An 18,930-nucleotide genomic window follows, 5' to 3' on the forward strand; every position below is an offset into this window, starting at 1 on the left:
TTCACTAATTACTTGACATCCAAAGACTATGATGCTCAGCCAACATTGTGCTCTAAATGTTGTAACTCAACTTTAGAATAGCTTGATACTCACTATTTACTTGACACTTGAATCACTTGGCACATACTAACATGTGTGGATCCTAAATTGCTTAGCATGCATAGATTACTCAGTACCAACTAGTCCTCAACACTAACTAGTCATATTTCTTGGCATGTATTGTTTAGAGACTTATTAGCTCACATTGTTTGATTGGATCACTTTGATTACTTGGCATGCACTATAATTTTTCTAGAGAATGAATACGTATTTTTTCATTACCTTGTCAAAACCAAAATGAGATCAACAATCTCCTCATTTGACATAAATGGAAAAAAAAATTTGTCATGCATATACAACCTTATTATTAGCATAACTCAAACAATATATATTCATGACTCAGCTCTCATACAAAATTTTCAAAACTTCAAAATTTGCAAAATTTTGACTATCCATCATACCTTTTAACTCCATTACTCCCCTTGATTAAATTCTTCTTTTCTATTTCTTCTTCTATTACTCCCCCTAAGTAAATATCTTCCTCATGCCTCATCAAAACTTCATATTCCCCCTTTTTTTACACTTATGTTAGCTGGGTGGTACACTTATAGTGTGTTTATCCAAAAATTATTTATGGATATCCATAATTATCTTCAATATTATATCCCAATTGTTGTTGGCTGCCTCTAAAGATTGATATTAAATGTCTAGCTAGGCAGCAAAGTCAACTAAGTCATCATGTGTTGAAAGATGAGAATCTGTCTTCATCAATTTCTCTACATAGGCTAGTTCCTTATACAACACTTCTATGTGTGGATTCAACATGGATTGGATATTGAACAAGGTAGATCTTATGTTTGCATCCTGTGCTTGTAGCTCATAAAGCCTACCTTGAGTGGACAACAACATCTAAAAGTGTGCTTGACTTTGGCCAAGAGATAATTTTAATGTAGTTCTTGTAAGTTTTAGATCTCCCTATAGGTGGTCAATAGCCCTTTGAACTTCCTATGTGAATGGATTAACATCATATAGCTTAGTGTATAGAAAGAAAATATTCTCTAGCACATTTCTCACACTTTCCATTTTGGTTGCTAAGTCAATCTATCTAAGTGCAATTGCACTAAATATCTTGTCTAAGACCTTTGTATGATTTGTTTTTTTGACCATTCTAAGAGTTTAACATTTGAATTTAGATCTTCATCCTTTACGTTATCGATAATGTTTACAAGTTTCTTAATGATAGGTTTGTATTCATTTGATTATAGAAGGCTAAAGGAATCAATGAATATGTCTTTTATCTCATGCAAAACTTTCTTTTTCTTGTATTCCCTCCTCAATATTTTTTGCCTCTTTTTCCTTTTTAGAGCTTCATGTAGAATACTCATCTTTTCAATAGTGATTGTGTTGAGATAAAACTTTGGGATCTCAATCAATTCATCTAGACTTACATCACCATATGATGCAGCTTCAACACTCATGGGTGTACTAGAACTCAATCTTGATATTTGTAGTGGGGCCTCTTAGGTACTCAGCCTATGAAGAGTTTGACTAGTAAGAGGAGATGTAGAAACTAGTAGTGAGACCAGTGTCTTTATAGCAATTTTTTTCCTTTAGCCTAGTAGTTAGTTCTAACTCTCTAGTCCTATTATCCTCCTTCTAAGCTTCACCCTAAGATGGTGGATTAGGTATAGGACTTTATTCCTAACCTATGTGTTTTTTAGTTCCATATTTATCAATTATCACCAAGGTTGGTAATCTTGGACTATTTAGGCTTGGCACTGATGTATCTACATTTTGTACTTCTACCTCTTTCGTCTGAAATACAACTATGGGAATTGTAGAAGGATCTTTTTGATCTAGGCTTACTCTTTGATCTTTTGAAAGATCTTGTGATTCCATTTCTCTCACCTCTATGGCTTGTGGAGGCACATTTGATGTTTCTTTTGGTTTCTCCCTTGCAAATGCAAGTTCTTCCTTTTGGATCTCATCCACTTTCACCAATATGGGATTTGTGCATAGTAGGGTTGTATTAGTGAAGTCCTTTAGGATTTTCTTCAAGTCATCCTCACTCAAAGGATTCACATTCTATGCTAAATTATTAGAAACATCCTTGATAATTATAATTTATTCTTATTGACTCTCTTGATGTGCATGTGGTGGACTGGCACTCAGCACTTGTACATCTTGTACATTTTGTTACTCATCTTTGGCTATGGCCTCCTCTCTTTTTTCTCGCTGTTCCTTCCACATAAGCTTCCTTCATTGGGTTTTCATCCTTATATTTCTCTCCTTCCTCATTCTTATCTTGCTCTTTCTCAGCTTGATTAGCTTGTTTATCAATTTCCTATGTGGATAGTCCATATATGACCTTCCATATCTTAGTGCTCTCAACTACCACATCCTCAACTTGTTTCTTTAAAATCTTAAAAGCTCTATGCTTAGGGAAAACTTCCCTTTGTATCTATCCATAGCTATCATTATCATCTACCTATCTGAGGAAACTTAGGCTAAAGTAGCCTCTCTTATTTGTCTTTCAATTTTCAAACTAAATTTCCACTTTTTCTCAACTTAATCACATAGACTTTTAGGTAGTGAGTTGGCAATATCTAGGGGAGTAGTCTTAAATGTAGTCATCATGTCATATGTGACCTCCTCAACTTTGTTCTTGTTAATTTTTCCTAGCTTATCAAAATCTACATGTGTGAACCTAGATAAATCTACATTTGTAATGATATTTTCATACAAATTATCTACATCGAAAGAGGGATTGTGGCTTACCACCTTGAATTAGCTCAAGTCATCTGACTTTGTCCTCTCCTCATCTAAATATTCCTTATTTTTCTTCTTTCTCAACCTCCTATAGGTCTTCTTTGTAGGTTGCCTTAGCTCTATTGTGCCAATTTCCCTTTTTACTTTAGGCTTTGTAACTTCAATATCTTGTATAGTGGCTACCCTTGTGCTTGACCTAGTTGTAAGTACTATGGACTTTTGTTGTGGCTTCTTCACAAACTCCTCTATTTTCTCCAATTTTTATTCCTTTTCTTTTCTCTTTTTTTCCTTCATTTCATTAGGTGCTTCCTCAACTTCTTCTCCCTTGGCACCTTCTTCATCTCCACCTTTATCCTCTCCTAGGACTTGTGTTAATTTCAATGGATCTTGGCCTTTTTTTCCCTCTTCATCATCATCATCTTCTTCTTCTTCACCAAATCTCTCCTTCATCTTCTTAACTAGTTTGTTCTTCTTCCTAAGAACTATAGTTGTCTTTAAGTTAATTGTGATTCTAGATTTGGATTCCTCATAATTACCAAATGAGATGGCACTTTTGTCACTATCTTCTACTAATAGAGTAGTTATTGTGTAGAGGCCTCATCTACATTGATTTCATATGGAAAGGGTTTCAGCCATCTATCTCTAGGTATTGTTGCTTGCACATATGTGTGGTCTGCATCCACTAAGAAATAAACACCTCTCTAATGTTGGTCCATTAGTGATACAAGGATCCTCATCCTTTGTTTCATATATTTCTTAAAATCCTCAAAGTAGCTAGTCATTACTAGCTCAAATTTCTATCCAAGTTGTTCAATAAACTCTATTATTTGATGTGTGACAGGATTTTTTGTCATCCACACTACTTTACCAAATATAGGAAATGTGTTTTTCACATAAAATAATATGAAAACCAATAAATAACCAAATGTGCATGATGGTCTCTTTGCTTTCGTAATGATGGACTCTTTGCTTTCGTAATGGCCTCCAAGTTTTCTGATAACTATTGTAGTTGCAACTCAGCAAGCTTTACTATCTTGTAACCCGAATCTACATCCATACATGAAATGTTATTTAGTTGGAAAGACTAAAAGAATTTGTGAGCTATTGCTCTCACTATAAAGGAAACTAGGGGGTCTGATATAGTATCAATAAATATCCCTCTTTTATTCCACATGTCACATGTATTCTTTTCAATCACTTCCTTTGCATCACTGCACATAATATTAGGTCTATCTAAGGTAGGGTATCCTGATACTCTATTTATAATCCTCTTAGTGATCTTAGTTGGTCCATTCTCCAACCAAATATAGTTATCATGTATGTGACTTAGCACTATTTTGATCCATTCCTTCTTGACTACTTGGGGAAAATCTAGAGCATGGGCTAACCCTTTCTTCTCTATAATTTTATTCTCTTCCCTCAATGCCCATTATCATAAAGTTGATTGTATATATCCCTAATCTCCATATCTTCTACCTCCAATTTTACATGTGTAACAACACCTTACATCCTAAATCATTAAAACTTTTGGTGGTATCATTGATAACACACCAAATAGGTCTACTTTCTATGAAATTTCATGAATATCTCTGAAAGGGGGCTGCCTAACATAATTACTTGTCAATTGAACATTGAAAACTTCCTTCCCCTCATTCCTAACACTTGCAAAAGAGCTAATTGCCATTTTGACTACTTATAGTTTGTGAAAAAATAAATAGTATAACTCAGCAATAGCTAAATACCTTTCAAATTTGATGAATGATATTGAGTAGTAGTCAAATCTAGTTTGCAAACACTTAAAAATATTTTTTCAATTCACCTTTGTGCTCTTCGTGTGCTTTATAAACTCTGGTAAGTGAAAATGAGTCAAAATTCAACTATATAACCCTTCATATTTGGCATTAAATACTTAATACATAGTTGTAAGCTTAGCTATCATAGGATTTTTTTACACACTTAGCTATCATAGAAAGCTTAACACTACCATGTCTCCTTAACTTGAGAACAATAGTAAAGTCTTCCATGCTCAGCAACAACATGGAAAAAAAGAAGAAGCATATTTTCTCTAGATTCTAATCACCTTATTATATCTTGATTCATGCATATATAATGTTTTTAGATCTTAGATTGTTGGAACTAATGCATAATATAACTTTTCAAATATTAGTCACATACATACCTTTGATTTCCTAGTTGGGGGTGGTGTGATTGCCTGATCCATTGGGTGAAGTGACCTCATCTTGACTTGATGTGTTGCAATATTCCTTATTTTCCATGTCTTGTTCATCTACACCTTTACCTTTTCAACATAAATCTTCTCTTTATCTTTTTGAAATTCACTGCTCAATATTGGTGACCTTGTTGGATAGTTTATGTTGACATGACATGTTTTCAAACTAAATCATAAAATCTTATTTATTATTGTATTTACCTTTGAAATGTGTTCTAATGCATTTTTTAGTAATGTGACCATACTCTTAACAATAGTGACAATTTTACCTTGTATTGTAATCCCAATCATATGAATTTCCATTGTGGTTTCCCTTTGTTTGTTTTTTTGATGCCCATTTAGATTTGGATCTGCATTCATATGCCTTGTGTCCATACTTTTGATAGTTGCAACAATAGCCTTCAAATATTTATGTGTTGGTAGTCTTGGTCCTACATTCATGTGTCTAATATCCTTGTTTCTTGCATTTGTGACACTGACCCTTGAATTTCTAATTAGGGTTATGATTTCCATCTTTTCTCCTACAAACATTTTCTATGTGACCCAATTTTCCATAGTTATGAAAAGTGGATTTTCTATTCTTAAGTTTGTTACTCCTTTTTAAACCACTTTTAGATGATTCTTCTTCTTTAGTAGTAGTGTATCCTAGTCTAATAGTATCATTCTTAGGTCTTGGTGATTCCATCAATTTCTCAAAATACTTTATGGCCTCACTTGTCTTATTAATATTTTCTCTTTCTTCTCTCAACCTATTTTGCAATAGGTAATTCTATTTCTCCAAAGTAGCAATCTCAATGTGTTTCCTACTTAGTTCTTGATTTACAAGCATCAACTGATTCATTGTATCTAATTGCATGTTTACATGATTTTGCACATTCGATGTCTTTTCTTCAAGTTTGTTAGCTGGAATTTTTTTTTCTTCTTCAATCATGGTTGTATCTTCTTTAGTTTTATTTTTTAGTTTAGTTGTCTCACACAATAGTATCGATTGTGCATTTTGTTCCCTTTTGAAATTTTTGACTTCTTTATTTAGGGTACTGTTCTTTTCCATCAGATCTACAATTGCTTCAATTAACTCTCTAGAGTTTCCATCATCAAATAGTTTATTACTATCAATTTCTTGATAATGAGTGTCATCTTGTTGAATGTCTATATATTTCCTTCTCTTCAATGAGTGTACTAGTTCATCTCTTGCCTCCTTGAGTTGATGTAGAGAAAGTTGTATTTCAATCTTCTAGTTATCAATAGTCTTTCAAAATTTGTAGACTTCCATCTTCAAGAGCTTACCTCTAGATTTATTAGGCTTTTCTTCAAGAGAACCATGCTCTGATACCAATTTTCAAAAATAACAATAGAAAAGTAAGTTTCAAGAGGGGGGTGAATCAGTACTTCAAACATTTTCCTCTAAAATATATCACCAACATCCATCTCATAACTTAATGTATGTAAACTAGAATAACTTAATCATGCATCACATTTATAACATAAATTAAAAAACACATAACATGGTAAATTGGTTACCTCAAAATTCTCCAATGAGAAGGAAAATTTGGGGTGGAGATGACACCCACAAATCTTCACTACTGTAGTCATAAAGTGTGACCAATTATGGTTACAATGTGTTTGATCATAAACTATGATCTACCCTGTGAGGGTTCTGCTCTATCAAAGGCTTACAAAGAATGTTAGGTCTCACCTTGCTAGAGGATTTAAACTCACAATTAAGTAAGCACTTAGTTAAGAGATTTACAAGAGCCTATTAAGACTACAAAGCATGTAAAGACTACTTTGTTAGGAGATTTACTCTATATCACTTGTTAGAATGATTCAAGACCATGATCCTTGGATTAGCACATTACTACTTCATGTTAGATCTTCTCTTTACTGATAAATCCTTAATCCTTTTGATCAAATATGTCTCCTTTGTCTTTTCTCTTCTTTTCTTTGTTCTCTCTAATTGATTTTGCAATTCATGACACTATCATAACCTTCATAGCCACCATGAAAGCTCTATTTGTACTAGCATTCATCTCTCATGCATGTTACAAACTCTTTATGGTTTTCCTTCTTAAATAAACATAGGTGGGATGGGCTAGGTTAGAATCAATGACTATGGTTTATCCATATTGCTGCCTAATTTATCCCTTAATCTAATTGGTTGCATTTATTACATAGAGATTCACAATGTGACTTGATCCTTATCTTCTAAAATCACAAAATAATATGTTGGCCAAAAATGGTTTACATATTAGTTTATGCTATTACAAACAATGATGTCTTTGACTAGTTACTCAGCATCCAAAGCCTCTGATGCTTAGCCAAAAATATGCTTTTAATGTTATAATTTAGCTTCTGAATAGCTTGGCACTCACTATTTACTTGGTACCTAAATCACTTGGTACATACTAACTTTCTTAGCTCTTGAATTACTCAACACACATAGACTTCTTGGAACCTACTAGTGCTCAACACTAACTAGTTATATTGCTCAATGTATATTGTTTGGAAACTTATGCTTAACACACTTTGATCACTCATCTCACACTAATTACATGGCTTACTCTAATTACTCAACATGCACTATAGTTATGCTAGAGAATGACTAAGTGTTTTTTACTACCTTGTCGAAACCAAAATGAGATCAATAGAACTCTTGGATAAACATCAACAAGCCATATTCGATCACCTTAAAGTTTATTAAAAAAGAATGAAAAGAGATACAAAAAGAAAGTACACCATCATACTTTTAATATTGGTGATCCTATTTTTAGAGAGAATCCTAAAAATCAACAAAATCATGTATAGAAAGAAAAGTTTCAATCCAACTAGTTGGGTACTTACATTATCACAACTTCCTTTGGTTCATGTGCTTATGAACTATCTACACTAGAGGGAGAATAACTCTTGGAACCTATCAACACCATCCATCTAAAGAATTTATATGCATGACATTTTATATACCTTGAGATCTTGTACATAGAATATATGATCCTAAAATGCTAAAAAGAAAAAATTGATACATGATCTTGAAAAAATGTGTATCTTCGTGCTTATCTTTCAGCATGCACCTTGATACCACCAAAAAACTCATAAAAAGTCCTTAAAAATTATCATCATAGTGAACACTTTCAAAATAAGTGCTTTGACGTGCCCAAAAAAATTAAAATTCAAAATATGAAAAAAAATAGAAAATCAAAAGAGCAAAAAAAATGAAAAACAAGAAAAGTGCCTTGGCAAAAACTTAGATACCAACACCATGGTAGAAAAAATAGTCCTACCAAATGATGAAAGCTTGGGAACATTCACTACTTATAACCTTTGTACTCCATCTATCAATTTGTGGCTTCAACCATGAACCATTTGACCTTTGCAACACACCTTTGTGATTTGGAACTGGTCTCTATCTAAGTCTAACTAGGGGGTATATTATGTGCCATCATTGTTTCTAGGACAAATAGGTATTTCTCAAGTAGGGTGTTTTTTAGTGGTGAATATTCATAATTTTGTAAATTTTAGATTTTTTTTGCTAGTAATTTGGCTATTAATATAAAATTTAATACAACCTAAATCGCTGCATTTTTATTAAATTTATTTCTAAAATATTTAAAATCACACAATAATTTATTCTATTAAAAAAATTAAATTCAAAGATTCACCACAATATTCGATACATGATTAGATTTGATTCACCTAAATATTATATATTATTGAAGAAATTAAAATTAATTCACCAATAATTATCATATTTATTAGTTACTTTAGGGATATATTACCAATATTTAGTTTTCACTATTCATTTAAATATAATGTAATTATCCTCATAATTTCCATGAGATAAAACATATTCAATTTTTGATTTGTAATAGTCCATGATAATTAGTAAACTTCCTATTATTATTGAGATTCACCAATATTTTCTACTCAAAAATTATGATTCCAAAATAATTACCAATGTAAATAATATTTAAAATTAAAAAATTGAGAGATTCATCAATAAAAATAATTTATTTTTTCAAAATAATGAAAGATTCACCAACAATTTATATCTTTTTTTGGAGGGGGTTTTCTTAAAGTTTACCCTATTCTTAAGACCACCCCAACCAGTGTTTCATAACATTGTTACTTTTGACATCAAGTATTTCTTAACAATTATCAGATAGCTTATCTCAAACTAACATTTCATTAGTAGTCCAAGTCATACGCTTACTTGTGAGAAGAATTCTTAGAAATATTAGTGATGACTAAGCTATGATTAATGATATGTTATTTGTATATTATCTTTTGATTATTGTTATTATTATTCCTCCTCATTCTTTCCAATATGTGACTCAACTAGATGACTATGTGCATGGGGAATATTTTCTTTGTCTTCTACTTGTGGGTGTGGTTTCAATTATCTTATGTGTTTAATGCATCAAGTGTGTATGGTAAGATATTCTGTCATGATTGAAATGTTGCATATACCTTGACCTAATTAATTTTGAACACTTAGGTGATTTTTAACTATATCCTTCACTATTATCAATGTGTTTATTTTACACAATACCATACTCATGATTATCTTGGCATCTATGCCTCAATGTTGGTTTAATCTTGCAACATTGCCCAAAAACTTAATCAACATTTTCTTGATGTCTATGTCTTTGACACATGCATTAATTCCTACATCTTATCCAATATGGATCATATGAATATCTCCGTAGTTTCACTCACACTAGTTATGGTTATATGATCTTTTTATGCCCCTTAATAAAGATTTGTGATGAAAATAATGACCAAGATTCCTACACTTTGCACATGCATTTTTCATCCTAGATTGTGTTTTAGCTTTTGCATCTTGCATTGAGAGAGGAAAGAGTCTTTGTATTGGATGCATATTATCATCATGTGTCTCATGATCTACTAATTTTATCTCATTCTTCATCCTTCAACTTCTTCTACCTGTCAATAATCACTTAATCACCTCTTTCTATGTAAGGCCCACACTAGTACCCTATTAGGATCTCGATGAAATAAATATGATTAGGAGTTAATTAAATTATGATTAACATTTTTATTACTAATAATGATTTATGAGATCCTATTAGAGACAAATGAAGATTTTTATTATTATAAGGTTGATACCATATCCTGTAACATTAGGTCGATAAGATAAGATCACATGAAAAATGAAACTCAACATGTTCAAGCTAAGAACCTAGTCATGAGATTTGAGATATGATTTACTAGACACTTAGGGGAGATGAATTAACTTCTGCTCTCATAAGAAATAACAATTAGTATAGATCAAATGTTAACAAAACATAATGGTTGCACTCATAGATTGGTTTTAAAATATGAAGACATAAATTGGAAGCATTCAATGGCATGAGAAAATTAACCCTAGGGGCACACACACCTCGTAATGAGATAAAAGGACATAGTTAGAAATATTACCTTGGTCAGTTGATTTGAAAGGATACTAGTAGCAAGTTTGCACAATAGTGATTTTCACTTATGACATATATACTAAGATCCATTGTACATGTTTTAATGATTTAATAGATATTACTTTGGTGTTTCATTATTATGATAGACAAGGATTGCGATGGTATTTAGAATGGTAATTTTGTTATGATTAGAAAGATTAATGTTATACATATCTTGATATTTCAATGTTTTGAATATTTTATGAAAATGATTAGATGGAAGATAACTGAATATGTTGATACAATTAAGTGATATTGGATTATTTTACACTCATTTGCAGGTATTTCTATATTATTTCATTGGGCTACTGACATTAAGTTGAGTGTGTAGGAAAGGGTGGAAGCATAAACCTGTGTCACCCTTTGTGATATTCTTAGGTGTTTCAGCCGGAAGGCTTTCGGCTATAACAGTTTCGATCGAAATGGTTTTGGCCAAACATACATGGAAATTTCGTGTGGCTATGTGGCTCATACCATTCTGGCTGAAACCACAAGCCACAATAAAACTGTCGTAAACCTCTTGCGGCTATCATTTTCACTGTTACGGTTTCTAGGTTCCTGGAGAGCGAGTCAAGTTTTTCGGCCGTAACCGGTTAGTGGCTTTTTCCTCCCCACTTTTTAATAAATTTTTAATGTGTTTTTTGATTAATAGATGTTAATTGTACTTAAAGTAGTTTTTTTTTACCTATTTTGTGAGTATAATATTTAAAATTGTTTATTTTTTAATATGTTTAAATTATTTTAATTATTTTAGATTGTTTTAGAATGGTATTTAAATTAATTTATTAGCAAAAATGTAGTTAAACATGAGATAAAAATGTAGAAAAACATTAGTTAAAAGTGTAGAAAAACATTAGGTAAAAATATAGAAAAACATTAGGTTAAAATATAGAAAAACATTAGGTTAAAATGTCAAAAAAAAATAGTTAAAAAATATAGAAAAACATGAGGTAAAAATGTAGGAAAACATTAGTATAAAATGTAGCAAACCTTTAGGGGACATTGTTCAGTTTCTAACATAACTTGATGGATCTAGAGGTGAAACAATAATATCTTATGGTAAAATTAATTTTGACATTAAATACACCTTCTAACATAACCCTATATTAACTACAATCATAACCCATACCACATTCTAACCATAACATAGGCCCTCTACTAACTGAATGAACCACACTTAGCTATTGATGATGTTCATTTTAACAACTAGTTATTGTTAGGTAATAATGAGTCTTACATTACCAAACAACACATTAAGATCATTTAAATGATATTTTTTTAGGTACGTTATCCATGCATCTATGTCTTAAGGGGACAGAGGAGTCGTAATAGGTCATACTATTTTTTATAGGTTCCAATAAGTCTTAATATGTATTATTAGGATGTAATAGGTCTTATTAGGTAATGATGATTCTTACATTACCAAATGACACATAATGACTTCATGATACATTTTTAGGTATTTTTATCCATATATATGTTAAGGGGACCTAGGGACTCCTACTAGGTCATTATGTCTATTATACGTTCCAATAGGTATTCATATGTTTACTAGAACATAATAGGTATTGTTAGGTAATAATGAGTCATACATTACCAAACAACACATTAAGATCACTTATGCATTAAATTTTTTGGTATGTTATCCATACATGTGTGTCTTAAGGGGACATAGGAGTTGTAATAGGTCATACTATTTTTTATAGGTTCTAATAAGTCTTAATATGTATTATTAGGATATAATAGGTCAAGTATTAGGAAATGATGATTCTTACATTACCAAATGACACATAACGACCTCTTATGATACATTTCTAGGTATTTTTATCCAAATATATGTTAAGGGGACCTAGGGACTCCTACTAGGTCATTATGTCTGTTATAGGTTCTAATAGGTATTCATATGTTTACTAGCACATAATAGGTATTTTCAGGTAATAATGAGTCTTACATTACGAAACAACACATTAAGATCACTTATGTTGCATTTTTCAGTACGTTATCCATACATGTGTGTCTTAACGGGACATAGGAGTTGTAATAGGTCATACTATTTTTTATAGGTTCTAATAAGTCTTAATATGTATTATTAGGATATAATAGGTCTTATTAGGTAATGATGATTCTTACATTACCAAATGACACATAACGACCTCTTATGATACATTTCTAGGTATTTTTATCCATGTATATGTTAAGGGGACCTAGGGACTCCTACTAGGTCATTACATCTGTTATAGGTTGTAACAGGTATTTATATGTTTACTAGCACATAATAGACTGACCTTACTATCAACCTTAATAAAACTATATCCCATTTACTTTATTAACATTCTTAACTCTAATTCAAACTACTAAATTAAGTCATGAGTTCTAAATTGTAAACTAACATTTGCTAACTAAACTCATTTACTTATCTAGCAACAAATTTTTCAGTCCCTATGTCCTAACTCTCATCTACACTCCCCATAATCATCAAAGCATTTACATCAAAATCTAGAATTTAGTCAAGAATTATATTTTTTTATTGCATGTATACATGTGTACACTTAGTTATCATTTAATCAAGAAATTTTATTTTATTTTTATTGCATATACACATGTACATGTACCAATATTTATTTTTCACATTTGCATGAGCACGTTACAATGTACATTAGATATGGTTTCTAAGATAATTTTTTTAAAAATACATATGTATGTTACATGATTGAATTTAGCACCATACATTTAATGTTGTGTATTTATATGTATGTGTGTTTCAAATTAAATTTAACTTTTAATTATTTTAATTTAAATACACTTGTATGTTTATATTTGTATATATATGCATGTGCAAATCTCTAGATATTTATCACTTTTGTAGCTTCACATTCATATCCTCATATTTATTTTCATATATACATTATGGCATCCAGTTCTAAGGATTTTGATCCTACATCCTTAGGGGATGCTAGTGTTCATGGTGGGGGTCAGAGTGTTGAGTCTGGTATAGCATGCAAATCGACCTCCTCCACTCATGATAGATAGCAGTTATTTAGAGATATAGTTGCAAGATTATCTTGTGCTATGTAGGTTTTGGATACCTCACTTTCCTCTTCTACCACCATCCCTAATAGGGAGAAGGTCATAGCGATGTGAGAGGATTTATTTCATATGATTCAGACAGTTGAATCATACAACCCTTTTGATGATATGAGCATTGAGACATTTTATTCTTCTTTATCTCACAATGTCACTGGCACTATGAAGTACACACAGATTGACACTGAGGTTTCCAATGGCATGGTGAAATCCATGTTTCCATCTTATATAGATCATCACAGAGTCAGAATCTACTCTGCAATAAAGTGTACTGATCCACTCATCGCACCATTGATGTATCCTTGTTGGTTGGCTACTCATCATAGATGGCCACAGAAGGATGAGTTCCCTCTATATTTCTGCAAACAATTGTTTGTAGAATTTTATTTACACTATGATGTTGACTATATAGATTATCCAGGGCATGTTGGGGTTAGGGGAGACTTTCTGATAGATTTAGACCCACGGACACTCTTGTGCCCATTAACAAATGGGCAATGGTGGGTCCAAAACCTTTTGGTTATGCCGAGAGGTCCACAGATGGCTGCTACAGGTGAGAGTGTTCCTGATGATACAATTAGGACACAGATTTTTTCAAGCATCACCACTTTTGCCACATAGTTAAATGATATTTCTTCTAATCCATGTGGTAGATATATGCTATGGTCTCAAGGTACCGCTCCCATGGCTACATCATCTAACACACCTGTTGATGATGATTATGGAGTTGCAGACATACCTTCTCATGTAGACATTTTTGCAGTCTTAGAGGTGGATGCATTGCATCATTTGGCATCATATTTAGCATCTAATCCTTTAGATACATATCAAGCATTATCTACACTCTTAGGGATTCCACTTTGTGACATGAGCTCTCAAATTAGTCATATTTTGTCATGTACAGTAGTCCCAGAGGATTCACAGAGGCAAGAGGACATTCCTGCACCTTCTACTAATCCTACTACTACACAGGCCTAGGCTACAACACTAGCCCCAGCTACTTAGGACCCTACAACACCCCCCCTACTCAGGATCTCAATGCCAGATAGCTTGGTCTTTTTACTTTCATGCTTTCAGATCAGGGCCGCACTATTGACTTGGACACTGATACTATTTTCTCATTACATGATTCATATATTAGTCAAATCAGCAGAGCATTACATAATGCTACGATAAATATCTCTATATGTTTATATTTATTTTTATTATAGTAAATAATATGTCTATATGTTTAAATTTATGTATATGTGTGTGTTTTTGTATGTGTTATAGGGTTTGAGTGATAGTATGTTACGTTTTACTGATCTGTAGACACTGACAAATCCTACACGTTGTGAGTCCCAGGTATGTTACAATTTAAATATATATATATATATATATATTTGATTTATATACATGTAGATCTTGATATAATTTGTTTGTACACATAATTAAATGGTTCAATTTATCATTTGACATAGGGTTCAGATGCAGATGATAGACCCTTTTGGGGACAAGGCCCAGGATCAGGAGGGGGGATGTAGCTGATTAGATCATATGTGGCCTTTTATTTTATTACATACATGTTATGTCTAGATACATATTTATATGGACACTTTGATGTTTTATATGTTATTTCTAGATATGTTTTTATATCATGGACACTAAATGATTTCTTATATGTTATTTCCAAACATCTGATACATGATCTATTTTTATACATTTGATATGGGTACATTATATTCTCCAGACATATGCACATGTATGTTATTGATCTTTTAATGTACACATCTATCTTATTGATCATTTTATGTCTTAATCTTTTATGTAACTTATGTATGTGTTATGCACATGTTTCTATATGTTATTCATCTTAATGCCTTATATTCATGTTTTCAATATTCAAGTTTACATGTATATGTATAGTTATTCATCTTAATGTCTTAATTAACTGTATAATTAACTATATTTAGTCTAATTATATTTAATGTAGATCATGTATTAACTATATTTAATGACATGCCTTAATTAACTATAATTAACTATATTTAATCTAATTATATTTAATGTCTTAATAATTAACTCTATTTAATGACTTAATTAACTCTATTTAATGACATACATTCTTAATTAACTATAATTAACAACATTTAATTAATAAAATATAATGTATGTAATATGTAACATAGTTCATATAACATATACATGTAAGAACATATAAAGAGTATGACCTAAAGAATGCATGTTACAATATTTAATTAGTAAAAGTTAATACATGCAAGAACATAATGATTATATACAAACATAAGGAATGTATCATATAAGAACATATAAAGATTATATGTACATAAATGCATAACAACATTAACAATCATATGTAAGAAAACATAAACAATGTACATATAAATACATACAAATACTAAAGGGGTTGTCTGAAGGAGAGGTCAGGTAAAAAGTGGTACTAAGGGGATGTTCTAATAGGTGGTCTTAAGGGGAGGTCCTAATAGATTGTCTTAAGGGGAGGTCCTAAGAGACCTAGTCTTAAATGAGATATCCATGTCGAATTTAAATAAAAATAACAATACATGTCTAATTTTGCATATCCAAGATAAATGATCCAATGTACAAAAATTTATAAAACAAATATCTTGTCAATATTAAATATGAAAGTATAAGAGCTATACAGGCATAGCTCAAATAGAGCTCCACAATAAGTAGATAGGTAAACTAGAGCTCCACAAACAATTTATTGTTAGGATCTTCTCTACTTTTTATTATCTCTAGAAGTTTTTCATGTTCTTCAATAGGTAATTTCCACTTTTGATTTCCACGACTTCCTTTTCTTTGTACTGCTTCAAATTGTAATTTGGTTTCTATAACATGGTTACTGTAGTGTAAAACCTTTTCTCCAGGCTTGTATTCAATAAATTCAATACCACTATTAATTACCCTTGTTTGTTGATAATATGTTCCTTCAATAACAACTGATCCAATTGGATATGATTGTTGATCAGCATCTATAATTCCTTCTAGCAACTTGTGTTTTGCTTTTGTGCATCTTAAAAGATAATAGTCCACATTTTCCACATTATCTGGTAAGGCTTGAACTGCAAAAATATCTCCTGCATGTATATAAAAATATAGATAAATATAAATTAATTTTAAAATAAATATACATGTATATTAATTTATATATACGTATATATGCACACAAACTTGCCATAACTAAATCAGAAATGCGCTCATAATCAGCTGAATATACAGGATCATGAATGTCAATGTCAATGTCAACATCTTCAAAAGGAGGCTTTCTAACTATCTCCTTCAAATCCCAATGTGAAACATACCCATTCCCAATATTTTCACATGCACTCACTAGATTGTCCTTAATGCAGTCATCACAAAAACATGTTTTCTCTCTTACTTTAATTATTGGAGGTTTATGGTTTCCTGTAGTCATCACTTTATGTAAACTTCTAATAATCATTTGACAATTGTAAGGATTAGATCGATCTATATATGTTACAAATACAAAAAATAATTGTCATATTTCAAAATAAATATTTAATTAAAAACTCAACTTGATTTGAAAAATACATTAAAAATAAATATAACTTAGTTCACCTTTCACCTACCAAAAGTAACGGTTATTATATTTAGTATCTCGAGTAGCAAAATGAACTTTGCACCATTCAACAACTTGATTTACGCTCTCTATCCTATTCCCTATATGTACATACAATATGAATGTATATATAAAATTTAAAATATATGCTACTAGAGTATTAAACATGCACATTTAAAAAATGCATATATTTACTTGCAAGTTCATGTTGTCGAAGCGCATTTTTTATACATGCTCCTGCTCCATCATGCTCCCCTTTTTCATGTCCACTTTCAAAGAAATTCCATACAAACCTAACATTGGTTCTAGCATGTTGCATTGCTAACCAATTAAATGCTTTTGCAGATTTGAATTGTCCTATGAACACGAAACATGATAAGTATCTACAATTATCTATGTACATATATCAAATAGAAATAGACATGTCCAAATAAATATAAGTTAAAATAAAGTTAAATAAATGTGTAACTATTTCATTTATACTAACCTACACATCCATCAGACCAAATCCAGTGCTCTAAAACATTTATTCCATGATTTCTGAGATCTTTAGAGAACATTGCAAAACAATGAGCCACATAACTCCTATCATGAACTCTATCATCACTAATATAGAAATGAACCTCTTTGATGATGATGCATTCATTTTCATCCAATCTTTCTATCTGATCCACCTCAAATTGTTCATGTCTATAGGTCACTTGCACAAATATTGCAACTTGTTCAAAATGATAATATTAGCCTTGGAGCTCTGTATGAGGTACAAATGTATAATTCTTAGAAAAATCTACAACTGAAAGTATACAAATAGGTGGAAAACAATTTTTGGAATCACAAAATAGTTTAGCTTGCCATCATGCACCATGACAATGTTGGATATGTGGATATATCAATGGACAGAACTTGGTCATTAACTCATCATAATGCAATTCACTCTCCTTCAATACAATTTTTTTGGATTCATCTCCTCTATTATTTTGGTATGTCTCATATTCATATCTTATCCATGAAACTGGTGTGGATTCATTAATATTCTCAACTTGCATAATTTTAGAAAATTTGTGTAAATCTCCACAATCTTCACATTGATTTTTGATGCATTGCACTTTGAATTCATCTAAATCTTCTAATTTATCACATAATATGGATCTCACAAATTGTGTTGTACTTCTAGGGATGACCAAATTAGGATCAAGTACTACCATAACTTTTTTAAATGATTGCAAGTGTAGACCAAATTCAACATGATTTCTACAACAAGAAGTTTCATGCATCTTATTTATGCGTACAAAGGAAGTACGTAAACTCTCAAACATTCTTTGACATATTTTTACATTCAAAAATTCTTGTTTGAATGCTTCAAATAATTCACTTTGAGATATATCTATGAAATGTTTTGGATGTTCAATTTTGGCCCCTGTTTCTTGATCTTTAATTTGTATAGTATCATTTTTTTTGGAAGAAACATGAGAATGTGTGGTCCAAAATTCAATAACCTGTCTTTTTACTTCTTTAGAAATCCTATCTTTTCAAGGAACTCTACAAATATTCACCCAGTTATTCTCAATGTTATCATCTAGCATATTTCTTCTCTTGTTGTATCTCTGGACAGTTCTTCTAGATATATGTAGTACATCAAAAATTGCACGTACCTATTTTCTATGTGTCAATTTTCTACTAGATATAGTAGTCATCAATGCTCTGCGTGCATTACTCAAATCACCTCCTTGAGTTGT

The sequence above is a fragment of the Cupressus sempervirens genome, chromosome 4 (genome assembly GCF_028749045.1).
Source record: "Cupressus sempervirens isolate cs-2001-9-10 chromosome 4, ASM2874904v1, whole genome shotgun sequence".
Lineage (NCBI taxonomy): Eukaryota > Viridiplantae > Streptophyta > Pinopsida > Cupressales > Cupressaceae > Cupressus > Cupressus sempervirens.